The sequence below is a fragment of the Trachypithecus francoisi genome, unplaced genomic scaffold, assembly GCF_009764315.1.
Source record: "Trachypithecus francoisi isolate TF-2019V2 unplaced genomic scaffold, Tfra_2.0 Lachesis_group17, whole genome shotgun sequence".
In the NCBI taxonomy this organism is placed as follows: Eukaryota; Metazoa; Chordata; class Mammalia; order Primates; family Cercopithecidae; genus Trachypithecus; species Trachypithecus francoisi.
In genome coordinates, this window is record NW_022681462.1 from 24,705,783 (window position 1) to 24,720,465 (window position 14,683).

At 44.1% G+C, this 14,683-nt stretch overlaps 1 pseudogene; it reads left to right on the forward strand.

The window, feature by feature from the left end:
* The first annotated feature begins 720 nt into the window (after positions 1-720).
* Positions 721-9,636, forward strand: LOC117062040 (annotated as a pseudogene).
* The last annotated feature ends 5,047 nt before the right edge of the window (positions 9,637-14,683 follow it).

Consider the following 14,683-nt stretch of genomic DNA (forward strand, 5'->3'; position numbering starts at 1 on the left):
CGGATCACGAGGTCAGGAGATCAAGACCATCCCGGCTAACACGGTGAAACCCCATCTCTACTTAAATTACAAAAGAATAGCCGGCGAAGTGGTGGGCGCCTGTACTCCCAGCTACTCAGGAGGCTGAGGCAGGAGAATGGCGTGAACCCAGGAGGTGGAGCTTGCAGTGAACTCAGATCATGCCACTGCACTCCAGCCTGGGCAACAGAGCGAGACTCTGTCTCAAAAAAACAAACAAAAAAAAAGCGGCATTAAATTCATTAATCAGATTCACTGAAATGGTTTTAGAACGACTGTAATTGCTCAACTTAGACGTCCCTTTCCTGTTTCCCCAACGATATTGTGTATGTACTATATAATTATAAATGCATAGCATTATATAGTATGAAATATAACATATAAATGTCAGTTAATTATATGAGTGAACATTTATGGGAAACATTCAGATGATCTCCCTAACATGAGAGCCTGGGGGAAAGTGGGACTAACACGTCTGTCTTGCAGATTTCACCTCCCCAGAGCTCAGCCACTTAGTGCTGTTACAGCTTTCCTACCACCTCTGCCAGCCAATCCTGTCTTGTTGGGAATCTGACCTCCCTATTGGCTATCGCAGACCTTTAAACTGCCTGCTTTGTGACATCATTCTCCCAGCAAACCTACCAGCACCTGGTAGAATCTTGGGGTTTGCTGGGAGTGGCCTGTAAATTTGTATCATCGCAAGTGGCCAGTGACCAGTGACTGGTGACCAGTGGTCTTCATACTGGACACATGCGCTCGTTGGCTTCAGCCACCCAGACATCTGCTAGTATCGTCTCTTCATCCCTTGTATCTGCAGTTGATGTTTCTTCTTCTCTGACCATGTCAGGTAAAGAAAGAACGTTTTAAAAAGGTTTTCATGAGATTTCCTTCCCCGTAAATTTAGATTTCTTTCCCCCTATAGTCCCAAACAGCTTGGAATAACAGGGAAACTCTTGAAGTAGAAATCTAGAGACCTCATTTCAGTTTTGGCTTTGACATTTACTAGCTGTGTGACTTTAGATAACTTATTCTCTCATGAAATCTGTTTCCTCATCTGTTACATTAGAATAATAAGTTCGTTATTCCTCTCGCCCTTTTCTTTTCCAACACTGAATCTTAATGGGTATACGTATAGAAAATGAAATCAGAGACTTTCTGAGAGTGTTCATTTCAACAGAAACAGAGAACAACTCAAAGTGGCATAGAAAAGCAGCAATATGTTCTGAGATGTTTCATTTGTAATAATCTCCCTCCACTAATATTTCAACTTTCCTATTTTAATTTAGTGATGTTTAGTGATGTTTTAAATATTATTCAGCCAGGCACGGTGGCTCACACCTGTAATCTCAGCACTTTGGGAGGCCATCTCCCTCACTAATATTTCAACTTTACTATTTTAAATTTAGTGATGTTTACAGATGTGTAGTGATGCTTTGAATATTCAGTTGGGCGTGGTAGCTCATGCCTGCAATCTCAATGCTTTGGGAGGCTGAGGTGGGAGGATCGCTTGGGCCTGGGAGTTCACAACCAGTCTGTGCAAGATGGGAAGACCCCCATGTCTACAAAAACTTTGTAAAAATCAGGCAGGGTTGGGGGTATGCCAGCTACTCAGGAGGCTGAGGTGGGAGGATCAGAGGATCCTGATCAAGAGGATCCTCCTGCTTGAGCCCAGGAGGTTGAGGCTGCAGTGAGCCATGTTCACACCACTGGACTTCAGCCTGGGTGAGAAAGTGAGACCCTGTCACAAGCAAACAAACAAACAAAAGTAATATCCATGTTTTGGAGATTCCTATTTAAACTAGGTGGAAAGAGAAAATGGAGAGTACTGGGTTAAAAGGAGGCAGGTATTCTAGGGTAAGGAATTGGGATTTTAATTAAAGCAGAAAGGGTCCCCTACTCTTTCCCCTTGGGATATACCCTGAAGAATGACAAAATGATTTTAAAAGAGAAAAATATATTTTAAATTTGAAAAAAAAAGAAAAAAAGAAGCAGAAGGACAACAGAGTGAAATCTATTCAAGACAGGGCAAAATGAAGTTGGTTTTAGCAAATGCTTTTATCACTGACCTAGGAAGGGAACAGGCTAGAATAGAGTTTCCCTAGGAAAAGCAGCTTATCAGAAGTCACATTCAGTTGTTTTTTTTTCTGTTGCCTTCTTAAACATAGATGACACTTGACAGTTTTTTTTTTTTTTGAGACAGAGTCTGGTTCTGTCGCCCAGACTGGAGTGTGGTGGCTGGATCTCAGCTCACTGCAAGCTCCGCCTCCCAGGTTTAGGCCATTCTCCTGCCTCCGCCTCCCAAGTAGCTGGGACTACAGGCGTCCGCCTTGTCGCCCGGCTAGTTTTTTGTATTATTTAGTAGAGATGGGGTTTCACCGTATTAGCCAGGGTGGTCTCGATCTCCTGACCTTGTGATCCGCCCGTCTCGGCCTCCCAAAGTGCTAGGATTACAGGCTTGAGCCACCGTGCCCGGCCTACAGTTTTTAATATAAACATTGTAGAAATATGTTTTAAAGTCCGGGCAGGATGGCTCACACCTGTAATCCCAGCACTTTGGGAGGCCAAGGTGGGCTGATCACCTGAGGTCAGGAGTGTGAGACAAGCCTGACCAACATGGAGAAATCCTGTCTCTACTAAAAATACAAAATTAGCCAGGCATGGTGGCGCCTGCATGTAATCCCAGCTACTTGGGAGGCTGAGGCAGGAGAATCAATTGAACCTGGGAGGCGGTGAGCTGAGATCATGCCATTGCACTCCAGCATGGGCAACAAGAGTGAAACTCTCTCAAAAAAAAATATGTAAACATTATATATATACACACATACATACACACACACACACATATATATATATGTTTTAGAAATGATGCCTCCAGGCCGGGCTTGGTGGCTCACACCTGTAATCCCAGTACTTTGGGAGGCTGAGGCAGGTGGATCACCTGAGGTTGGGAGTTCGAGATCAGCCTGGCCAACATGATGAAACCCCATCTCTACTAAAAATACAAAAATTAACTGGGTGTGGTGACAGGCGCCTGTAATCCCAGCTACTCGGGAGGCTTAGGCAGGAGAATCTCTGGAACCCGGGAGGCAGAGGTTGCAGTGAGCTGAGATCTTGCCACTGTACTCCAGTCTATACGACAGAGCAAGACTCCATCTCAAAAGAAAAGATATGATGCTTCCCACAAACAACAAACAAATAAGTGGTTACCTAGAGAGCTGGAGGACATGTAATTGGCAGTGTGCTGTTTCTAGTTTTTAAATTATATGGATGTTTCTCCTATTAATAATAAAAGTAAGTTTCTGAGAAAAGAATGTATCATTACTTGCATCAGAAAACCAATACCTTTGTGTGAAAAGTAGATTTCTAGTAAAAGCTGCTTTTTTTATCTTACTACTTTTTTCCAAAAACAGAGTACATACTGATTTGCAATGAACTGCTTTTAGACCGAAGAATAAAAAGTCAAGCCACATATCAGCCACATATCTCTAATTCCATATCTATCTAAATCAATTTTTCTGGAGTCCTTTGAACTTTCCTACATTCAAAACATTTTTTAATTGGATTCTAGCAGTTGTTTTTTTTAAGCTATGGGGATGTCATTTTCCTGGATGTTGGAGATGATTATAATCTAGGTTTTGAGGATAAATATTACAGCTCTCATGATACTTTTTAAGGATTTTTTTCCTGCTTGTTATGTGGCTACAATAATTTATTCTACTAAGATAAATATCTGTCATTTGCTGGGTAATAGTCATAGAAATATGAATGAGCGGCCGGGCACGGTGGCTCAAGCCTGTAATCCCAGCACTTTGGGAGGCCGAGACGGGCGGATCACGAGGTCATGAGATCGAGACCATCCTGGCTAACATGGTGAAACCCTGTCTCTACTAAAAATACAAAAAACTAGCCGGGCGAGGTGGCGGGAGCCTGTAGTCCCAGCTACCCTGGAGGCTGAGGCAGGACAATGGCGTAAACCCGGAGGCGGAGCTTGCAGTGAGCTGAGATCCGGCCACTGCACTCCAGCCCGGGCGACAGAGCAAGACTCCGTCTCAAAAAAAAAAAAAAAAAAAAAAAAATATATATATATATATGAATGAGCATAAAAATGGAATTCCTTTACTTATTTTTTGCATTCTATTTTGTACCAGTTTTTATTGAAATAGCCACATATATTATGGCTATTTTACATTCACATTTACTGCGTTTTTCTGCTTGTTACACACTTTTTGCTGATACAGTCTCTCTATCTATATATGCTGGTTAGAAATTCATTCGTTCTATTATGGGCTGTTTCTTGGTTAATAGTATTCACTTAGAAAAAATAGATACTATTCAGTTTCCTAATGTTGCATGTATGGTAGCAGCTTTAGTTAGTAATTTACTACATTCTGATGCTAGCTACATACCCCAGTTTTCATTAATATCTATATATTGTTTTAATTCCATGATTTTATGTTTTTAATTATTTTGTCTGTTTTTTCAGAACTTACTATATCTTCCTCCTTATAAGTCATATGTAATCTATCACTTTTATTCATGTATGAATTATCACTGTTATTATTTTATAACTACTTTATAGACAAGCAGCCTGAAGCTCAGAGTTTAACTAGCTTTTTTCTTTCAAAAAGCATTTCTTGGCCGGACGTTGTGGCTCACGCCTGTAATCCTAGCACTTTGGAAGACCGACGCAGGCAGATAATCTGATGCCAGTGGTTCCAGACCAGCCTGGCAAACATGGCAAAACCTCATCTCTATTAAAAATGCAAAAAATGGCCGGGCGTGGTGGCTCAAGCCTGTAATCCCAGCACTTTGGGAGGCCGAGGCGGGCGGCTCACGAGGTCAGGAGATCGAGACCATCCTGGGTAACATGGTGAAACCCCGTCTCTACTAAAAAAATACAAAAAACTAGCCGGGCGAGGTGGCGGGCACCTGTAGTCCCAGCTACTCCGGAGGCTGAGGCAGGAGAATGGCCTAAACCCAGGAGGCGGAGCTTGCAGTGAGCTGAGATCTGGCCACTGCACTCCAGCCTGGGTGACAGAGCGAGACTCCGTCTCAAAAAATAAATAAATAAAAATAAAATAAATAAATAAATAAAAATGCAAAAAATTAGCCAGGCACAGTGGCATGCGCCTATAATCCCAGCTACTCAGGAGACTGAGGCATGAGAATTGCTTGAGCCCAGGAGGCAGAGGTTGCAGTGAGCTGAGATCAAGCCACTGCACTGCAGCCTGGGTGACAGAGTAAGACTCTGTCTCAATGAAAGAAAAAAAAAAGCATTTCTATCAGGTAGTTATTTTGACTTATGATAAAAAGCCAGGCTTGAAGAGGGCAAAGAATGACCTTTTAGATTTACCAATGGCCTGGGTTAAATATAAAGTCTGGGGCATGTCACATGACCTGCAGAAGCAAAATGTGACACTAAGGATTATAAAGGTAATAGCTGTACTGTATTCTAGTAGACCCAAAAAAATGCCATATTAAAAGTTCTGATTTCCTAGGTTCTGGTCGATGCTCAGAGAAAAGACTCCTGGCAAGGAAGTCAGGTTCTGTAAACTGGTAATGATATTAACATAATGGTAAAACTTAAACAGGTCAATCTGACCTCTCTCAGACTCATAAAATGAAATGTTAGAACATCTCTAAGGACCTCCTAGTTCTAAAATGCTCCAATTCTAGGAAATAGTTATGAGTCTATACTAACCCAGATTCAAGGGAAAGATAGGGAAGGGAGAAGGTTGCTTCTAGCCTAGGAAATCATGTACGAACCCAGACCACTTGGGTCTTCACATCTGTGTCCAAGTTGGACACAAAGGCAGTTCATCAGAAGAGGACCAAACTGCCTCAGCACTCATGGCCATCATAAACTGTTTGGCTTTTGGTATCTCAGTGAGTATTGGTATTAGAGGCTTCCTGATTGCAACAACCTTAAGATAATGCTGTTCTTCAAATAAGGTGAGAATTTTTCAATCTCATCGGTTTTTTTCATCTCTCTTGTTTCCTACAGAAGATTTCCAAAATACGTCTTTACCTGGAACTGCAAATTCTCTGCAGCTCTCTCTTCCTGTGGTGAGCAATGCGGCTTCCTTAACAGGAAGCATCTCCAACTTCTCCAGAGCCTCTGCTCCAGTCATCAGCTCAGCATGGCTACAGCCATCAGCCTCTGGCACCTCCTTCCAGCCAATCATGGGCAGTGCCTACCTTTATCAACATTCTAGCACAACTATGTTGTCTGGGGTTACTGGCATGTTGTCTGGGGTTACTGGCCAGAGCCATAGCTCTACTTCAGCTGCCTCTTATCCAGGCAGTTTTGAGTGGGATAGTACAGCAAGCACAGCAAAGAAGTCATCCTCACTCAGGAACTTCACTGTGACTCTCATTGACCAGAACACAGCTGTCTCTTCCATGTCTATGACAGCCCAGTATGATAAAACTTCAGATACCAATACTGTGGTCCCTCTGTATCCGTCACTATCTGCCAGCCTTGTTCAGGGGACACTAACTCAAATTCCAAACCAGCAGGGCCATAGCCTGTCACTTCCCTACCAGATAGGAAGTCAGGTCTATTACTATAATCAAGGCACACTGGGACCTCAACTATCCTGCCTGCAATCCTATGGCTCTGTGTCATACACAGGATATAGGGCTTCTGCCCATCAACCAGAAATGGTGATGGTGCTAAGGAGGTTCAGCCCACAAATGTCCTACCACCAGTCTCTACTTCTGGGATGTATTACTCTGTGTCTACTCAACCCATCACAGAAACCAGTGTTCAAGGTGAGTACAAACAGCAAGAAAGGAGAGGAATAATGTCAGCATTGAAAAGGAGGGTCAAATCTGTAGCTGTGTGATGAGTCCACGGATAGGTAGAATTTAAGTCCTGAGACTTCAACCACTATTCTGGGGCAGTGCTCTCCATTTGCAGACTCTATATGAGAAAGTGGAACACTATAATGGCCATCTATGCTACATGTAAGAGAGTCCCAAGAGCATACTCAGGGATACATTGTTTAGTGCCCTGACCGATCACTTCCCCCGCACTACCACGCTGTAACGTCCTTCCTTAATCTATTACTTCAGTCTCTTTGGAAGGTACTTCAGAACTCTTATTTTGGCAGTGACATTTTGATTTTCCTTAACTTACAATAGGATTTAAGACCTTGTGTTGAGAGATCCTCTCCAAAACAAACAGGCTCAGAATCTGTGCTTGCTGATATATTTCATGAGGAAGGGCTCCATTCTTTCCCCTAGTCCATGGTGTAAAGTGTTCTTATTCTCTCAGGAGAGTGGAGAGAATGGAAAGGACCCTATAAGAATGTGAGGCTTTACAAAACATCTCCTATTTTAAAAATCACGTTCACTTTTTGACTTACAACAACTCTGTGAAATGCAAAGAAAACCAAGAAACAATCACATCAAATGATAACCAGTATGAGAACAGTCACTGCCAATCTCCTAATACAGAGTCTTGTCCATGGTCCTTAAGAAGAGCTAGTAGAAATGCCTTGCCCACGTTGGAAAGGTATCTGATTGCCGCATTGGTGTGTGGGGGGTGCATCTCACTTACCAGGGACTGACTTCTTGCTTGATTCCTTTGTAGCGATGAAAACTTCCCTGGGGATGGATACTTCCCTGGGATTGCAATCTCCAAGCCAGACATTTTGTCTGCCACAAACTCAAGAATTCTCCAAGTCCTTCAGTAGCAGAAATACCCAGATACTTGAGAGTAACCCATCACCTGAGCTTGGGGACATTTCAATGATAACTCCAGTCCAGAGTGCCACTAATCTCTTGACACTGTCTCCAGCTCCAAGCCAGGAAAAAAATGAGAATGAGAATTTGGACGAGATTAAAACCAGCCTTTCAAAGCCTCTAGATGTCTACCAGATCCTAATAGGAAATCAAGATCCTCCACTACTTCCTGTAGAAGTCCCTGATATTCACCCACTTCTGGCCTGCATTGATCCTCTTGGCCAAGAGGAGCAGCCTGGTTCTGAAAATGCCGATCAAAGAAATAACAGCCTGAGTCTTGAGGACCAAGGGATATTTGAAAATGGGATTGAGTCTAGCAGTGATTTGGCAGACATCACTACATTGGTGGAGGATACTTACCTCCCCCCACTCTTCAGTTCCTTACAGGACCTTGACCTACCCAAAGGTCCCTCAGCAAAGAAAGCCAAAGATACTAGTGCCATCAAGGTAAATCAGGCGCAGGAAAAGTCATGTGTCATAAAGGGTCACTCTGATCAAGTCAGGGAGAATAAGCATAAAGCTTCTGAGCCTATCCGGGGTGCTCCGAAGGCCAAAATCCAGCCAAAGAACCCAGAGTGCCTATTAGAGGGAGAAGTGGTTGTTTGCAGTGCTACAGTCAGTGACAGTGCCTCTGTGAACAAGGCCAAGCATTCTAGCAACAAACCTCACAAAGCTGCATCCAGCAGGATCAGCAAAACTAAGAGCCATGGGCAGGAAAAGACCAAAGGGAACAGAAAAAACAGCTCCAAGAAATCTGAAGAGAGTAAGCAGTCAGGGAACAAAGTCAAGGTAGAAGAGAAGCAAACAATTCCCAACATGAAGCGGAAGAAAAATCAACCTGAGCTTAGTCAAGAGATCTTTAAAAAGCCCCGAAGCTCCCTGGGCATGCACATGCTGGAGTCCGTGCAAGTTTTCCATGCACTCGGGAAAAAGATCGATAAGAAAACTGGATTCTCTTCCTCCAGGACCCTGGGAAGCTCAAGCAACACCCAAAACCACCAGCTATTCCCAGCTCTCAAACCATGGCTGCATACCCAATGTGAGGGTAAAGGCCCGGAGAAAATTCAAGTCAAGGCCCAGAAACTAGATGGTAGTGCTGAAAAAGAGTGTCCATCTCCATCCCACTCTGAGTTGCCACCACCTGGGAAGGTCGAGTTGATACCTTTGCCCTTTCTGGCCCCGGACAAACCTCAAGCTCGACCTGTTTCTCGGCGGCCAAACCCTCCGGCCTCACGTAGGCCTGCTGTGGCTTACCCTGCTCAACCTGATTCTACTAACTCAGCTCAGTCGACTACAGTCAATCCATCCCGACCAGCTCCTACCAAAACATCTTTGCCAAGTCCTGCCACACCAGCTCAGCCAATTTTGACCAAAGCAACCCAACCTGGTTCAGCCAACCCTACCCAGCCTACTGTCCCTCAATCTGCAATTTCTAGGCCATCACTCTACAAAACATCATCTTGTTCTTCTCTGCAGCGGGAGCCTGTTTCCACTGCTGTGACCAATCTCCAGTCCCTGCCCAAGCCTCAAAATCAATTTCTAATCCAAGACTTCAGCTTCCAACCCCACCCATGGAGGAAACCCACTGTTCCTGAGCCAGTAATGTCAACGCCTATCACAAAAGAGCAGAGGCCAGAGCGTGAGGCAATGAAGAAAAAAGCTCAACAAGAGCGTGAGAATGCTGCCAAATACACCTTTCTGGGGAAAGTGCAGTTTTTCATTGAAAGGGAAAGAGATATGGAAATTGCTGAATACTACGGCTACACAATCTAAGAGCTGAGATTGTTGGTTTTACGGTGGATACCGCTGGTTTTCCACATATATAGATAGAGACTAATTTATTTATTCTGATATATTTTTAAAACATAATAAAGAAATATAATAGAATTAATAGATAAGTAATAAAGAGGCCTTTTCAGTTTTGAGATGCTGTTGACTGTGAGTTTTCTTTGGTGTGAGGGTGGGGATCAAAGGGTGCATTAGAAAGAAGGAACTATGGCCAGGTGCGGCGGCTCATTCCTATAATCCCAGCACTTTGGGAGGCTGAGGTGAGCAGGTCACCTGAAGTCGGGAGCCCAAGACCAGCCTGGCCAACATGGTGAAACTCCGTCTCTACAAAAAATACAAAAGTTAGCTGGGCTGTGGCATGAGAATCGGTTGAACCTGGGAGATGAAGGTTGCTGTGAACCCAGATAGCACCACTTCACTCCAGCCTGAGCAGCAGAGTGAGACTCCGTCTCAAATTTTAAAATAAATTTAAAAAAATAAAAATAAATCACTATGTACCCCATGAATATATACAATTATTATTTGTCAATTTAAAAATAAAATTAAAAGAACAAAAAGATTAAAAAGAGCATCTTGCCAGGTGTGGTGGCTCATGCCTGCAATCCCAGCACTTTGGGTGCAGCTGGGGGAGCTGTCAGCAGTCCATGGTGAGCAAAGCCCCAGCTGTGCATGAGACACTCCAGGGAGGGAGAAGGGGGCTCAGACACTAAGGGGCTGGCAGGGAAGAGAAGCCAGGAGGGAGATGAGCAGCAGCCAGGGAACTCAGGGAAGCACTTCAAATGGGCAAGGGAGAGGGAAGCGGGGATATGGGTAAGGGGTATGTGGAAGAACCCAGTGGGAACTCTGATTGGAAGCAGAAGAGGTGGTAAGAAGCGGTCAGATTGTGCTTGTGTTTTGAAGGTAGAGACATAAATCAGGATTTGTTTTTGAATTGCAACCTCCACCTCCTGGGTTCAAGTGATTCTACTACCCCAGGCTCCCAAGTAGCTGGGATTACAGCTATGTGCCACCATGCCTGGCTAATTTTTGTATTTTTAGTAGAGATGGGGTTTTGGCATTTTGGCCAGGCTGGCCTCGAACTCCTGACCTCAGGTGATCCACCTGCCTCGGCCTCCCAAAGTTCTGGAATTACAGGCATGAGCCACTGCTCCTGGCCTATTTTATTATTTTTTTAAAGACAAGGTATCAGGCCGGGCGCTGTGGCTCAAGCCTGTAATCCCAGCACTTTGGGAGGCCGAGACGGGCGGATCACGAGGTCAGGAGATCGAGACCATCCTGGCTAACACCGTGAAACCCCGTCTCTACTAAAAATACAAAAAACTAGCCGGGCGAGGTGGCGGGCGCCTGTAGTCCCAGCTACTCGGAGGCTGAGGCTCAGGAGAATGGCGTAAACCGGGAGGCGGAGCTTGCAGTGAGCTGAGATCCAGCCACTGCACTCCAGCCTGGGCAATAGAGCGAGACTCCGTCTCAAAAAAAAAAAAAAAAAAAAGACAAGGTATCACTCTTTCTCCCAGGCTGGAGTGCAGTGGTGCAATCTTGGCTCACTGTAGCCTCCGCCTTCTGGGCTTAAGCGATACACTTGCCTCAATCTCCTGAGTACCTGGGACCACAGGCGCACATGGGATTACAGAACTTTTGGTCCTAAAACATATCAAATTTATAGAAAAGTTGCACAAATGGTACAATGAGCACCCACATATTCTTCACTTAGATTCACCATTTTTTAGCATTTTGTTATACAGTTGTCCCTTGAACAACACTGGTTTGTCAAGAACGCATAAAATACATGTAGACATTAGTCTATTTTATCATGTTCTACCATAAAATACACATAAATCTATTATATTTATTTTTTTGAGATGGAGTCTCGCCCTGTCGCCCAGGCTGGAGTGCAATGGCACAATCTTGGCTCACTACAACCTCTGCCTCCTGGGTTCAAATGATTCTCCTGCCTCAGCCTCCTGAGTAGCTGGGATTACAGGCGCCCGCCACCACACCCAGCTAATTTTTGTATTTTTAGTAGAGACACGGTTTCACCATGTTGGCCAGGCTGGTCTTGAACTCCTGACCTCGTGATCCACCCACTTCAGCTTCCCAAAGTGCTGGGATTACAGGCATGAGCCGCCACGCCCAGCCCACAAATCTATTATAAAAAATTAAAATTCATAAAAACCAAGTACCTGGCCGGGCGCGGTGGCTCAAGCCTGTAATCCCAGCACTTTGGAGGCCGAGACGGGCGGATCACGAGGTCGGAGATCGAGACCATCCTGGCTAACACGGTGAAACCCCGTCTCTACTAAAAAAATACAAAAACTAGCCGGGCGAGGTAGCGGCGCCTGTAGTCCCAGCTACTCCGGGAGGCTGAGGCAGGAGAATCGCGTGAACCCTGGAGGCGGAGCTTGCAGTGAGCTGAGATCCGCCACTGCACTCCAGCCTGGGGGACAGAGCGAGACTCCGTCTCAAAAAAAAAAAAAAAAAAAAAAAAAAAAAAAAAAAACCAAGTACCTGCTTTAATGCCTGTTAGCTAATCATCTCCACAAGAGCATTACTATCTCCAGTAAACTGCATACTATAGTGAAAAGTGATCTCTTGTGGTTTTCACATGTCTTTCACTGTGTTTAGTGCAATGCTGTAAATCTTGAATAACACCATGGTACCCACACGGAGTGCCTCTAGTAATCGTGGAAGTGCTCCCAAGAAGCAGAGAAAAGTCATGACATTACAAGAACAAGTTGAATTGCTTGATATGTACCACGGACTGAGGTCTGCAGCTGTGGTTGCCCACCATTTCAGACAGATGATTCATTTTATAAAGACAATTGAAACTTACAGTATCAGTAAGTATATATAAAACATATAACATACAAAATATATTATCAGTAAGACTTTTCTGGTCAACAGTAGCCTATTAGTAGTCAAGTTTTTGGGGAGTCAAAATTTATATGTGGGTTAGTCAGAATGCTTGACTTTGTTCAAAAGTCACATTGTATTTGCTTCTCTCTCTCTCTGAATACACACGCACACATATATTTACATTTACATATGTCTACATTTACATGTATATAAATGTATATATGTTACATATATATGAACCATTTGGGAATTTGTTGCAGACATCAAGACACTTCCCCTGTAAATACTTTTGTCTGTATTTCCTAAGAACAGTCATTCTCTTTCATAACTACGATAAAATTATTGCACCCAGGAAACTGATATATTATCTAATACTGAGTTCATATTCAAATTTATCCAACTTCTGCAATAATGTCTCTTATAATTGTGTTTTCTTCCTAAACCAAGACCCAAACCAAGACCCAAACCAAGATCCAGTCCAGAATCACACCATGCATTAAGTTATAGTTTCTTGAATCTTCTTTGATCTGCAGCCTGCTGCCCTATCACTTTGTTCTTTCATGATATTGCCATCTTTTGGCCAGGCGCGGTGGCTCACGCCTGTAATCTCAGCACTTTGGGAGGCTGAGGCGGGTGGATCACTTGAGGTCAGGAGTTTGAGACCACCCTGGCCAACATAGGGAAACCCTGGCTCTACTAAAAATCTGAAAATTAGCCAGGTATGGTGGCATGTGTCTGTAGTCCCAGATACTCTGGAGGCTGAGGCAGGAGAATCGCTTGAACCGGGGAGGCGGAGGTTGCAGTGAGCCAAGATTGCACCACTGCACTTCAGCCTGGGAGAGAGAGTGAGACCCTGTCTCAAAAAATAAATAAATAAAATACAAAAGATATAGCCATCTTTTAAGAACTCAAGTCAATTGCTTTGCAGAATGTTCCTCAATTTTGATTTGTCTGATTGTTTCTTCATTAATCAGGTTAAGCCTATTAGAAATACTACCCAAGGGCCGGGCGTGGTGGCTCAAGCCTGTAATCCCAGCACTTTGGGAGGCCGAGACGGGCGGATCACGAGGTCAGGAGATCGAGACCATCCTGGCTAACCCGGTGAAACCCCGTCTCTACTAAAAAATACAAAAAACTAGCCGGGCGAGGTGGCGGGCGCCTGTAGTCCCAGCTACTCGGGAGGCTGAGGCAGGAGAATGGCGTAAACCCGGAAGGCGGAGCTTGCAGTGAGCTGAGATCCGGCCACTGCATTCCAGCCTGGGCGACAGAGCGAGACTCCGTCTCAAAAAAAAAAAAAAAAAAGAAAGAAATACTACCCAGATGATGTGTGTTCTTCCCATTCCTCACACGAGGAGGCACACAGTCTCAGTTTGTCCTATTACTGCAAACGCTAAGTTTGACTTTTGGCTACGGCAATGTCCAGCAAATGTCTCCATTGCCTGAAAAATTTCCCGTTTATAATTAATAAGTAGTCTAGGAGGTACTACTTTAAGACTGTGTGAATAACCTATTCCCAGTCTTTCACCTAAGAGTTTTAGCTGGTGATTCTTGGCGGAATCAATACTTTTTTATTATTTTTATTTTTTATTATTTATTTTTTTTGAGATGGAGTCTTGCTCTGTGGCTCAGGCTGGAGTGCAGTGGCACGATCTCTGCTCACTGCAAGCTCCGCCGCCCAGGTTCACACCATTCTCATGCCTCAGCCTCCTGAGTAGCTGGGACTACAGGCGCCTGCCACCATGCTCGGCTAATTTTTTTGTATATTTATTAGAGACAGGGTTTCACCGTGTTAGCCAGGATGGTCTCGATCTCCTGACCTCGTGATCCGCCTGCCTCGGCCTCCCAAAGTGCTGGGATTACAGGCGTGAGCCACCGCGTCCGGCTGGCTGAATCAATTATTACCACGATTGTTGCAAAATGGTGAATTTCCAATGTTATAATTCCTGTATTTATTGGTTGTCATTCTACTGTTTTGAAAAAGCACCTTTACTTATCTGTCCTTTTATACTAGTATTAGTGTAGCAGTCGTGGTAATATGAACCCATGGATTATTTTTAATTGAATGTTTTAAAATAAATATTTGTCAAATTGTACAAAATTCAACCAATGGCAGCCCCTTCAAACTTATTCATGCGGCTGACATTCCTTGGGTGCTTCTTTGTTTTCTGTTACAGGCCTGAGGTGTCAGCAGGAAAGACACACTAGTGGCCCCTGAAGCCCTGTTACCTCGGGCCTCTAGGACCTTCGATAGGCCGCCTCCCTTCTCTTTTTTTTT